The sequence below is a fragment of the Diabrotica undecimpunctata genome, chromosome 1 (assembly GCF_040954645.1).
Source record: "Diabrotica undecimpunctata isolate CICGRU chromosome 1, icDiaUnde3, whole genome shotgun sequence".
Classification (NCBI taxonomy): domain Eukaryota; kingdom Metazoa; phylum Arthropoda; class Insecta; order Coleoptera; family Chrysomelidae; genus Diabrotica; species Diabrotica undecimpunctata.
This window is the reverse complement of record NC_092803.1, coordinates 84265741-84279478: the sequence shown is the minus strand read 5'-3', so window position 1 is coordinate 84279478 and position 13738 is coordinate 84265741. Positions and strand designations below refer to the sequence as shown.

At 35.7% G+C, this 13738-nt stretch overlaps 1 protein-coding gene across 5 annotated transcripts in view; it reads right to left on the bottom strand.

Moving 5' to 3' along the window:
* Nucleotides 1-13738, bottom strand: part of LOC140450957 (ephrin type-A receptor 4a-like) — a 132279-nt gene that overhangs the window by 24211 nt on the left and 94330 nt on the right. Inside the window, exon 8 of one of the 5 annotated variants that reach the window (XR_011952025.1) lies at nucleotides 7334-7485. The exons of the other annotated variants lie outside the window; for them this stretch is intronic. The gene's annotated coding sequence lies outside the window, so the exon portion shown is untranslated. The remainder of the gene's footprint in view (nucleotides 1-7333; nucleotides 7486-13738) is intronic. 5 annotated transcript variants of the gene reach the window in all.

The window sequence follows — 13738 nt, the reverse complement described above, 5'->3', positions numbered from 1 at the left end:
AAATTGAAATATTATCTCAGATAGACCAAGCATATTACATATAGAAGAAAGTTTCTATGAAACATTATATAAAAGTCAAGTTATTCCAGAGCTCATCGAACAACCAATACAAAAGGTACATAATGTAGGATCGGAGGATATACCAGATATATCACGAGAGAATATTCAACATGCCCTCAAAAATATGAAAAATAATAGAGCTCCGGGGGAAGATGGTGTAGTCATTGAGACAATTAAACTAGGAGGTCCACTTTTGATGTCCCGAATCCAAACACTTTTTAATTATGTCTGCATAGTGAAAACATTCCAAGTACATGGAAGAATTTGGTTACAATCCTCCTCCACAAAAAAGGGAATAAATCAGATCTCAAAAACTATAGGCCAATTAGTTTGCTTAACCACCTATACAAGCTCTTTACTCGAACACTGACAAACAGATTAGAAGCAAAACTCGATTTCTATCAATCAGAAGAACAGGCAGGATTTCGAGCGGGACACGGAACAAACGACCATTTGCAATGCCTTAAAACTCTAGTTGAAAAGTCTATCGAATATAACAGACCCCTTGCTCTTATCTTTGTCGACTTCCACAAAGGATTTGACACAGTCGAAACAGTTGCTATCTTAAAAGCACTATCAGAATGCAGAATAGATCACAGGTATGCAAATATTATTCGAAATATATACGAAAATGCGACAACAACCGTTAACCTCCACTGCATAACTGAGAAGATAAAAATTGGCAGAGGGGTACGGCAGGGAGATACCTTGTCGCCAAAACTATTTATAGCAGTTGTGGAGTACGCATTTAAACGGCTAGAGTGGGAATCAAAGGGTATTAGCATCGATGGAAAGATATTCAATCATCTTAAATATGCCGATGATATTGTTCTCATAACAGACAACTTAGGAGAAGCCAGAGTTACTCTACAATAACTACAGCAAGTAACCCAGAAAGTCGATTTAAAAATAAACTATGGAAAAACAAAAATGATGACCAATCTCGTCCCCAATAAGCTAATAGAAATCGAAAAGTCGCCCATAGAACTTGTGGAAAAATATGTGTATTTGGGTCACGAAATAAGGTTAACGCGAGATAACCAAACATGCGAGCTACTTAGAAGAATAAGTCTGGGTTGGGCTGCATTCGGAAAAATGAGGGATGTATTTAAAACAAATATACTGATCCATTTAAAAAGAAAAGTTTTTAACCAGTGCGTTCTACCAGTCCTCACATACGGAGCAGAAACCTTAACTCTCACAAAAACATCAACCGAAAAATTGAGAAGGACACAACGAAAGATGGAGAGACCAATGCTTGGAATAAGCTTAAGAAATAGAATAAGAAACGAGGAAGTTCGTAGACGAACCGGAGTGGAAGACATTATCGAACATATTACAAGGCAAAAATGGAGATGTACAGGACATGTTGCAAGAATGAAAGACGACAATTGGACAAAAAAATTGCTTGAGTGAAGACCACGGCCTGACAAGCGAAGCCGAGAAAGACCCCCAACGCGATGGATCGACGACCTCTAAAGAATCGTGACCAATTGGATAGCAGAGGTGCAGAACAGAAGCAGATGGAAAAGTCTAGAGGAGGCCTATGTTCAACAATGGACAACTTAGGGCTTATTGATGATGATGATGATGTTCTTTGCAAAATCTGAGAAATAATCTCCTCTTTCATTTCTATCGCCCAGTCCATAATATCCAATAATGTTACTTTGTCTGCCTTTTCCTATCTTAGCATTAAGGTCACCCATCAGAATAGTAAGATCTCTAGTCTTGAGTTGGTCAGTGACGGTCTTTACATCGGCGTAGAACTTTTCAAGTTCTTTCAGTTCACTTTCCGCTGTCGGTGCATACACTTGTATTAAATTTATATTTCTGGGTTTCGCGTTCAACTGAATCATTATGACCCGTTCAGATACCTGGCATATCGCCCTGTCACATTTGCTAACATCCTTTGTGACTATGAATCCTACACCATTACGATGATAATTACTGTCTTCTCCTGCATAATACACTTCATGATCATCTACATGGCATTGGCCAGATCGGGGCCATCGCATTTCACTAATACCCAGAATTGATATTTGCAGTCTTCTCATCTCATTTATGGCATTCTGTGTTTTTCCGGGTTCATATAAACTCCGCACATTCCATGTGCCTATTCTACAGCTTTTTTCGATATCAAATTTGGCCAAGCCGGACCCATTCTTCGCACCCCTACCTTATTTAAGAGGCGCCCGTACTCGGGGCCATCGTTTAATTCCTCAGCTATATTGATAAACCTGGGAAAAATAGTGTAGTAGTCATCCCTTGGATTTCTAAACCGCTGTGTACATGCTGTTTAAGTGGTTACCACCACACCGGGTACTGTTATGTTTTGACCGTTCTGGCCTACATGACTTCCGCTTAATACAAATACTGAAAGACCAGCTACCGCTTTCCAGGTTTGATTTTATATAAACCCTAAAACCATTGGGCTGCCACCTCCGCCCTCCAGACCGTTGTAAAGACCTTCTTCTCTGCCCTGGATGCCGTTGCGGTCTTCATCCATAACCCTGGAGAAGGGACCCTTAACAGGTACTAGTTTCCCGGGCCAGGAAACACCTGGAATCTGCGGAAGGCAGGGATTGATTCACTTTCCCTGATAGGACTGTCCAAAAAGGAGTTCCTACCCGCTATCCGCGAATCTCTATATACAGCAGTTTTAATATATTAAAATGAGTGAGTTTATTATCTAAGGGGATGTCATATAGTTTTTAGAGAAATTCCCTTTAATTTAAGGTGTCGAAAGCGGTATTTAGATTTACAAATACCACCCCTGATGCCTGATATCTTTCGTACTCGTTGTTACTTTTTGCACTCACGATGACCTCTATTAACATAAGTGACCAATTTAAAAAGTGATTTATAAATTATTGTAATTTAAATTTTATTAATTTATGAAAGAAATATTGCACGTCATAAACTGTAGCAATCAGAAAGTTACTAAGATCTCCTTGCTGTACAGAGTTTTCTATAATTTTATGTGGTAACAAATATTAGAGTACTACTACTTTCTTAAACTGTTACACGAAAACTCCACTCGATATACGTACATTTATATGATAAATGTTTCATTCCGATGCATTAAAAGAAAATACTAATGCATAAAAATAGAAACTTTCCAAGTTTATAATAGACGCTTACTTAAGTTTAAAAATAATTAAAGCAAGTAATATAAATTACTACCTTGCCCATTAAACATAAAAGTAATATAAATTTATATGTCGGTTAACAATTTATATTATAAAAATTTTAACTACGTTAGCCAAGTATCTATGAAATTCCTCGATGCCTAAATTGATGAATATTAATATAAATTTCAAGTCCCACAATATACCTGCTGTAAAATTTCAAAATCTACGACTAATAAAATTATTGGCAACATTGCAGGAGCTTAGTTTTGTACAAGACAAGGTGTATACGGATCCCAAAAATGTTTTAACGTATTACGGAGCCTACTTGATCCTATGCGTTGGCCGGAGTCTACATAAAGCGCTACTTAGATAATAATATACTCGGTGTATATTCTCCTAGAGTTCGTATAACACCGTTTTAGTACGGAGCCCACATTAACCGCTAGATCTATATATATATATATATATATATATGTTTGTTTTGAGGTTTCCACGGGAGATATATGTGCTGTCACTATTTTTCCGGGTTTGACTCCGCGTTGTTTACAACGCGGAGTCAAAACCCGGAAAAATAGTGACAGCATATATATATATATATATATATATATATATATATATATATATATATATATATATATATATATATATATTCAAACCAATATTTAGAGGAATATTTTGCGGCAACTATAAGCAGTGATTAAGTGAAAATTTTATTTCACCAGAGATGTTGCAAGGATATAAATACTCGGCAAGAAAAGATAACAGGATGCCTAGAAAGAAGACGAAAAGTAGTATTTTCACAAGCACGCCTGAGAAAGATGCGATCGAAGCAAAACGGAAGCAGTTGGTTTCTTCGACAATGAAACAGAAAGTTACCCGTGTTGTGGACATTGAGAGTTCTTCGAATAAAACTGAACCAGTTTTAAATTTGGAAGATAGTGATTATAATGATTCTTGAATAGGACTAGTGGATGATGAAGCATTTGACAGCAATCGTGACCCCGTAGAGGGTGATTATATTTTAGTGAGATTTAAAGAAAAGTCCAAAAATATATTTTACGTCAGACTTGTTGTATTGTCTAACAGTTCAGAAGTAGAGGTCAATTTTATACGAAAAACCAACAAAATGGGTACCTCGTATTTCGTATTTCCCCGTTGCTGATACTGCTTTTGTGAAGAAAGAATATGTCAGATTTGTTCTTCCAAATCCAACTCCATTTCACAACAAGATTCTGACTACTGAATGGTACCGTAATGGCATTACAGCAGCTTATAAAAGAAATATGGACACAGAAATCGCTCCCCAATGATTGGAATATTGGAATCTTTGCACCATACGCAAAAAAGGAGATATCTTTGGATGTTCTAACCACAGAGGAATTAAGCTTCTAAATGCAGCGTATAAAATATTTTCCACAGTACTATGTCACCGTATGGCATTATATGCAGAACGGATAGTAGGAAAATACCAGGCTGGTTTCTTCATCAGATTGCAACCCTGAAACAAATTTTGGAAAAAACACTGGAATATTGCATTGATACTCGTCACATATTTATAGACTACAAAGCAGCTTACGACTCTGTGAATATAAGAGAAGTGTTCAAAGCAATGAAAGAGCTAGAAATACCAGATCAGTCGGTAAATTTAACGAAACTAACCCTTGAAAAAGTTGAATGTATAATACGAATTCAGGGGGAACTGTCTGAACCTTTTAAAACAAATAATGCGCTGCGCCAGGGAGACCCTCTTTCCTGTATACTGTTCAGTCTGGCTCTGGAAAAAGTAATACGTATGTCAAAAATTACAACCACTGGTTCAATATATAATAAATCAGTGCAAATCCTGGCCTATGCTGATGATATCAATATTGTTGGGAGAACGGAAAACGCTGTACGGGAGGCGTATGTAGCATTAAAAGAACCAGCTACAAAAATGGGTTTAACAATAAACACCAACAAAACGAAGTATATGAAAATAAGCACGCAACCACAAATCCTACGACCACTCGTTATAGAAAACGACGTCATCGAAGCGGTGAACGAATTTGTATACCTGTGAGCCCCCTTAACACTGAAAATATTACTACCGCAATAATACTACGGCCAACAGATGCTATTTGGGGCTCAATTTCCTCCTTAAATCCACAATTATATCGAGAAATACAAAAATAACTCTACAAAACAATAATAATACGCCCAGCCCTAACATATGGTTCAGAGACCTGGACTCTAACAAAAAATAATGAAAATATGTTAGGATGTTTCGAAAGAAAACTACTAAGGCGAATCTATGGAGCAGTGAATGACATTGGAGTGTGGAGAAGACGATACAACTTCGAACTTTCTAGAATAAACCAGGAACATGATATCGTAAAAAATATTAAGATAGGAAGTCTGGGGTGGATAGGACAGGTAATGCAGATGGAACAAAATGACCCAGCTAGAAAAACGCTCCTTGATAGGCCCATTGGTCAAGGAAGAAGAGGAAGATCCAGAACAAGGTTCCTTGATAACATCGATGAAGACATGAGAAATATGGGAATACGTACTTGGCGGAGAAAGGCGATGGATAGGGACGACTGGAGAGAAATTATTGAGGAGGCTAGGATCCACACAGGGTTGTAAAGCCAGAATGATGATGATGAGAGGCTGACTGCATCTTACAATATATTTGAAATAAATTTTGCTCATCTAGACTACTTTGCTAGTTAGCCTTCATTTCATATATCAGCTCTTAAGTTTCCTTGGGAAAAATATATGTATTTTGCGAAGATATAATGATTATTATTATTATATATATATATATACAAACAACACAGTTTATTAGGGTTGCAGTCAGAAAATTGGCCGGGATGTTAATGAAACACTGTTTTGACTTTTTGTCTAGCTTTCGGAATGGTTTTATTCCTTTTTCAAGACACTGTAATAAGAAAAATATGTAAATATTTATAAAATATTACAATTTTTCAGTGCAACTTACTAGTCGTTGAGATTATTTGTAAAAGCATTGACACTCAACATTAATAACACACATATAAAATATAAAATAATGGACAAAATACATTCTAAAATTTTTAAAATTTAGGTACAGATAGTAAAACTCATTTTGTCATCTTTTAAAGATGACAAACTAAGCTCCCGAGCACGGGATGTTTTCCCGTGCTCGAATCGGTATCAATAAAGTGTTATGACTCATTTCGGCCTATCCCAGCCTTATCAGACACTTGGGCTGATACAAATTCAAACTCGGAAAGTCCAACTAATGTCTCCCATAATCTCACCACAGCAGTGGTAAGCATGCATTTCCGAGTTTGAATTTGTATCAGCCCAAGTGTCTGATGAGGCTGGGATAGGCCGAAATAAGTCATAACACTTTATTGATACCGATTCGAGCACGGGAAGTTTAACGAATTTGTCCTCCTAGGCCATATATTTGGCCATTTAAATCAACAAAGCGATAGCAGCTTTTGCTAGAAGATTTATAATCATTATATTATATTTTCTTATTTATTTATTTTTCTGATCGAACTATGGAATATATCATGTGTCTCACCATGTACCAGTAGCATGTCTCAGTGTCTACAAGGGGTGGTACACGCTGAGACATATAAAATCATTGCGGCTGAAGCTGTCAGTTCTTATCGATGATTAAAAAAATTAAATCACCAATAATTCATTTTTCGTCTCACTGTGTACCACCTTCCCTTATACAAATTAAAAATTGCGCACCAAGAATACTGTGAAAATATGTCCAATTAAATTAACCAACAGCCAGATTACATAAAAACAATTTATTTTAGTGACGAAAGTACTTTCTCCATCAATGGAAGGAAATGTTAACACAAACAATGTGAGGTATTGAAGTGATACAAATCCTCACGTCTTTCGTGAAAAACATACCTAATTTTTAGAAAAAGTAATTGTTTGGGCAGGTCTTTTGGGAAACCACATAGTTGGGCCTGTTTTTCTTAATGCTAACTTAACCGGTGAAGTGTATCTGAAGATTTTACAAAACGCAATTGAGACTTGAGATTCTTGAAATTCTGGAAGATAATCCAGATGAATTCGGCAACTTGGAGATAACGTTTCAACAAGATGGTGCTTTTACACAATAGTATGGTTACAATAGCATAACACGTTACCTAGATTGAAGATGATGATGATGATAGAAAAGGATGCATTACTGTCAGGAAGTAGATGGAGCACATGTTGAACACTTGTCATAAGGTCCGATTTAAAATTATCGGTCACCAGTTATGACTAGCTGTGAAGCCTACGTCCGTTTATTTTCTCCCTACAAATTTCACTATTATAAGTATAACCGTTCAAAATATACGAGGTAAGAAGGGGACTTTTGGCTAGCACTGTGAATTGAGTATATATATATATATATATATATATATATATATATATATATATATATATATATATATATAATGTAGGTATATCACTAGTAACACAATCCCTCTGGACGTCCAAAATACGTCCAATTTTGGTCCTAACGTCCATGGACGTTAAACGGAAGTACTTGGGACGTACGAAGTGGGACGTACTTCGGGTGGACTAATTAAGGCGTTCTCTGGATGTCCGTTCTCGGACGTTTTCTGGACGTCCGATATTTACAAATTATGGGATCAAATAGCAAATATTTCAATAGAATAATAAATTATTTACATTAATAAAATAATTAAAAGCAAAAAGGGTAAATAATAAATTGTTAGTTTAACACCCAAAACATGTTTTTGTTTTTAGGTGAAAGTTTGAGAATCTTTTATTTCTAGTTAATTCGTTACAATTGTTTTATTATTCTAATTACTAAGATGATATAAGTTTGCTAATTATAATAAGTAAAAATATGATTTTTATCAACAAGATGAATCTTGAAGGCCTTTTTTCGAATATCAACAAGTGTGACAAAATGATATCAATTGTCATGTCATACCTATTTAAACAAATGGCAGTTTAATTATTATTAATTCTTAAAAGAAATAAAAGAATTCTATTTAAGCAATTACTGTGCAACTGGTGCGAATTAGCAACTCTTTTTTATGCCTACTTTGGTTATAGTATATAGTTATAGGTATTGGTACCATATGCTATGTTACTTCTGAGTTTGGTTTTTCATTTTATTACAAAAAAGTAAGTGTAATTCTACCTAAAATTAGTTATGTTTAAGAGAAAATGATTTGTTTCTAAGCGTCATCAACAGAGGATGGTTGCGAAAAATGTACCTAGAAAATATTGTTGAAAATATTGATAATCCCGATATTTCATCTTCAAACCTTTCTTCGGAATCCGTAACTGATCACTTTGATGAGAGTTTCAGTTTAAATAGTTTAGATTATAATACTTCCAATTTAAACTTTTTATCAACATGATAATCAACAACTTGTGTTGTAGAAAGGAGACAATTCACAACACCCACATATTTGGACATAGCCATTCTACAAAACGCGGGCCAACAAAACGAAATACAATCAATCAACGAGGGAGACTCAACACACAACCCAATTGTATTGACCCTGGGAGCAGCAGAAACAAACTACAAGCAACCCTACGAGAAAAAAGGACAAATTGGCCAAACTACAAAAGAATAGTGAACGAAACCATCGGAGCAATACCAGCTATAAACAAAAAGAAGAACTAGAAGATTGTGTCTCAAAACTAGAGAGAACAATACAAACTGCTATCGATGCCAGCATCAAGAAAGAAGAAACACCCGCAACAAAAGGAAGATTCAGATATATCAGCAATTAGCTAAAAGAACTGATAAAAGAAAAAAAACGGGAAAAGAAGAAGAGACAACAAAACAAGGAACCAAGTAGATAAAAAAATTGCCAACGAACTGAACAGGGAAGTCAAAAAACAATTGGAAGAACACATGGGCGAAAACTAGGACAATTATATCCAGCAGCTAGACCCAAACAAATCCGCGTTCTGGAAGCTATCAAAAATACTAAGAAAAGGCAAAAAAGCTATTTCACCCCTACATGAAGAAAATGGAATAGTGTACACAGAAACGTTCTGATAAAGATTTAGACTTCACAGAAGAAGTAGAGAGAAGATATAGGAATTTAAAAAGAAGAAAGAACACACCTCCCTTGAAGAAGTCGGACAACTGATCAAGTGTACAAACGCCAAGAAAGCTCCAGAGCTTTAAAAAATCTGCCAGCAAAGGCAATAGTATACATAGTAAATTTAATCAACAACATCCTAAGACTAAGATACTTTCCTGATAGATTGAAGGAAGCTCACGTAATAATGACCAAAAACCTGGCAAAAATGGCACATTTCCATAAAACTATCGACCAATAAGCTTATTACCAGCTATAAGCAAAATCGTAGAGCGGATCATACTAACTAGACTGAAAAAGGGTTTAATTAAAAGAAATGTACAGCAGCAGCCTTTCTAGATGTCAGTAAAACTTTCGATAGAGTATGACACGAAGGCCTGCTGTATAAAATGAGCCAGTATGGTTATAGCGGGACGATGACCTGTCTCTTCTCGTCATACCTAGCCGACAGAAAGTTCAGAGTTTGGATAAAGCCAACCCTATGGACTATGGAAGCTGGTGTGCTACAAGGGGCGGTGCTGTCGCCATACTTATACATCATATATACGGCAGACACACCATCTGAACCCAATTCAGTGCTAAACAGGCCGTCATGTACTAAAAAAGAAGAGGTAGACCAAATGGGGTACTATCCCTATTCAATATCCCAATCGAATGGTCAAACCAAGCCAAATATCTAGGCATCACGTTCGATAAAAAGCTGACTTTTGCAGAGAACGTAAAACAAACGTTCAACAAAGCTAAATCACTCAGGAGTCAAGTTTCATCACTAGTAGGGCGAAAAAGTAAACTGTCACTTTTGAAATGGCTCAGTTCCTTCAGATTCTTGTCCCGACATAATACGTAATAAAAAAAGAACGGTTCAGCCAACCTACTTGCACGGCAACAACTCAATACCCAAATAGAAATACTGTTTGACAGAGAAAATAAACAAGCTTGGACAAGTCAGCGTTGTCGTCGGCACGAAGCTACATAAGTTGACGCAAGAACGAGATAAGCCAATTCGACTTATCGCCTTTTTGCATCAAAGGCCAAGGGGGTGAGTTAAAGGTAACTATAGTTTCATTATTAGTTGCTTGATTTGCCCCATTTTTGCAGCAAACGATACCTAAATAAAATTGGACTCGATTTCGATAACAGGATGACTATTCCTCTTTTCACTAAGGTCCTCAATTATATATTCGAAGAAATGTTTTTTATAAACATCCCCAAATCTTCTAATAGGAGCACTATAGTTCTTTTGGATTAGAATAAACATTCAATGTTTGTTTCACTCAGCACAAATAGCGTATATCGTAGTTTTCCATTAAGACCGTGTGAGTTTTAATAGTAAGATATTTTTATGAATTTTGATGTACCTGAAATTGTTGATATGCTCCAGATATATCACACAACAAATCCTTCCCCCTGCTGAACTCGCAAAAATTTCTGCTTACGTAAGAAAACGATATTAATTTACATTCAAGTCCTTATTTACAGTGACCCTCAAATCCACACAGATGCTTTCATTATTTCCACATTTTTTTTTTGGAACTATTACTATACCTTGTATGTATGAAGCCCATTCTGAAAAACTGACTGGTTTTAGAATTCAAACTTTAATTATTTGGCCTAATTTTTTCTCTACTTTGTGTTTTATTGCATATAGTATGGAATAAGGGTTTCTAACAATAGGAATAGCATATTTTTTAACTCTAAAAATTAATCTTAAATTTCTTAATTGGGTTACACAAATTATTGTCAAATACCACGACTTCAATCACTGACTGTACCTGAGCCCCGAAGGAAATTCACAGATAAAAAGAAAACTTCTGTTGGCACCCAGGAAACAGGACATCGGGCCAATTCCTACCCAATAAGGGAGTAAACTGTTTTTGAGATTCTATAACTGTTAATGGCAATATAAAATTGTTTTTATCCAATTCCACTTTAACCTTACATTCACCAATAGCTTTAATGCCTTGTCCTGAAACTATGTACATTTAACTTATAATTTACTGGAATTAATTGTACCTGAAAAGATGGTAGGTTGTAAGGCACTCTTTTGTTCTGGGGCTCAGAAACCGGCCCCAAAGGCAGAAGAATCAGTGGTTTGGTCAACGGCGTAAGAATATAGAAGGCAACGAGAAACCACTATATTAAAGATCCCTATGAGAGAGGTGATTTTCATGACCACAGGGCCTCCCGGGTCGTTAATATGCAAAATTCCTGTAAAATGCCCCATAACACACCTCTAGAAAAAATCCACACGAATTGTCTGAAGAAAATATCCACTTGGAACGTTAGGACTATGGCTCAATCATGAAAAATCCAATGCGCAATCAAAGAAATGGAACGCATGAAAATAGCAATAATGGGCACAAGCGAAATCAGATGGCCTGACTAAAGTTATTGTGACATAGGAAATCGATAATACAACGAAAAGCACAGAAGAGAAGATAGAATCCCTTAATAAAACGATAGACGACATTAAAGACAATTTTATGAAGAACGAAGAAGGTAAGAATAAGACATGAAAGACGACAGAGATTCTGCAGCTGATGGAAGAAAGAAGGACAACATTACAACGAGATATACAGAGAAATATCAGAGAGGCCAAACAGAAAGAACTATAGAAAAAATGTCAAGAAATCGAAATTCTACAAAGTAAATACGACGACTTCAACCTGCATAAAAAGATAAGATAAATTACAGGCAAATGTAAAAACACAAAAGTAAGTAAACTTGCTAATGACAACGGAGAGGTAATCGTGGAAAAATAGAGTATTGATAATACCTGGAAAAATTTTTTTGATGAGAGGGAGAGCCAGTCCCCAATACCTACGGAAACAGGACCACCTATACTAGTGGCAGAAATAAGAGCAGTCATAATATCACTAATAGAAGGAAGAGCTCCAGAACCAGACGGAGTACAGTCTGAATTTTTAAACTTCTTGATGGTGAATCTTTAAGAATACTTCAATACAAATCTTTAATAACATCTATGATACAGGCAATATTCCAAAAGATCGGCTAATTTCAGAATTTATTACATTACCAAAGAAACAGGGAGCGAAAAAGTGCGAAGAATATAGGCTAATAAGTCTAATGAGCCATAGACTAAAACTTTTTCTTAAAATTATACATCGCAGAATATACAAGCTAAGCGAAGAGAGAATACAAGACACACAGTTTGGATTCATAAAAGCCATAGGTACGAGAGATGCACTGTTTAGTCTGCAGGTATTATTCCAAAGATGCAGAGATATGACTTGCGATATCTACACCTGCTTTGTGGACTACCAAAAAGCATATGACACAGTTCAACACTGAAAAATGATGGATATTCTAACAAAATCCCAAAGGGATGATAAAGATCTACGTATAATACAAAATTTATACTGGAACCAATCAGCCACAATAAGAACAAATCTTATTATTCAACCTATATTCAGAGGAAATATTTAGTGAATCCTTGGAAAATTGCGAACATGGAATCCTTTTAAATGGAGAACTCCTAAACAACATCCACTATGCCGATGACACCCTTATTTTTTCAGACAGTTTAAACATTTACAGCAACTAATAAACAAAATAAATGAAGTAAGTGAAAGATTTGGACTACAAGTAAACATATCAAAAACTAAATTTATGGTCATCAGCAAAAATAAAATTAGAGACGTCAACCTGCTTATCAAGAATACACCAGTGGACCGAGTTAAACAGTTAACCTATCTTGAAACAATAATAAACGAACAATGGGATCACTCACAAGAAGTAAAATGTAGGATAGAGAAAGCTAGGAGTGCATTCAACAACATGGCCACTCTTTAAAAGCCACAACATAAATCTGGAGATAACAATAAGGCTCCTACGATGTTATATCTTCTCGATATTATACTATGGAGTTGAACCCTGGACACTCGCTGAAGAGATGGAGAAAAAACTTGAAGCGAACGAGACTGTACTACGAAGAATGGGCAAAGAAAGAGAAGTGATGTATACGAATAAAAGAAGAAAGTTAGAATATCTCGCACATATAATGAGAAACGGCACTAATACAGATTACTGAAAATAATCTTTCAAGGTAAACTATTCGGAAAGCGAGTAATTGGGAGAAGAATATCATGGGAAAACAACCTGAGGAAATGGTTCTCCACAACAACTAATCTATTTAAAGCATCAGTTAATAAAATAATTATAGCCAGAATGATCGCCAATATTCGAAACGAATACGCACCAAAAGAAGAATTGTACCTGCAGACTCACATCTAGTGTGTAGTGTCCAGTATCTACCTCAAAATCAATTAACAACTCACCATTTATTAAAAGTTTTTATTTGTGTTGTGCTGATTTTTTTTGCTCTTCTACAACACCTATGGTAGCTTCTACGACCAACTCAAGTTAGTTACAATGTTAGTTACTTAAATTATGTAATTTAGGGGCATTTGACCTCATTATGTGGCTAGTTTCAAATACTATTTAGACGTTTTT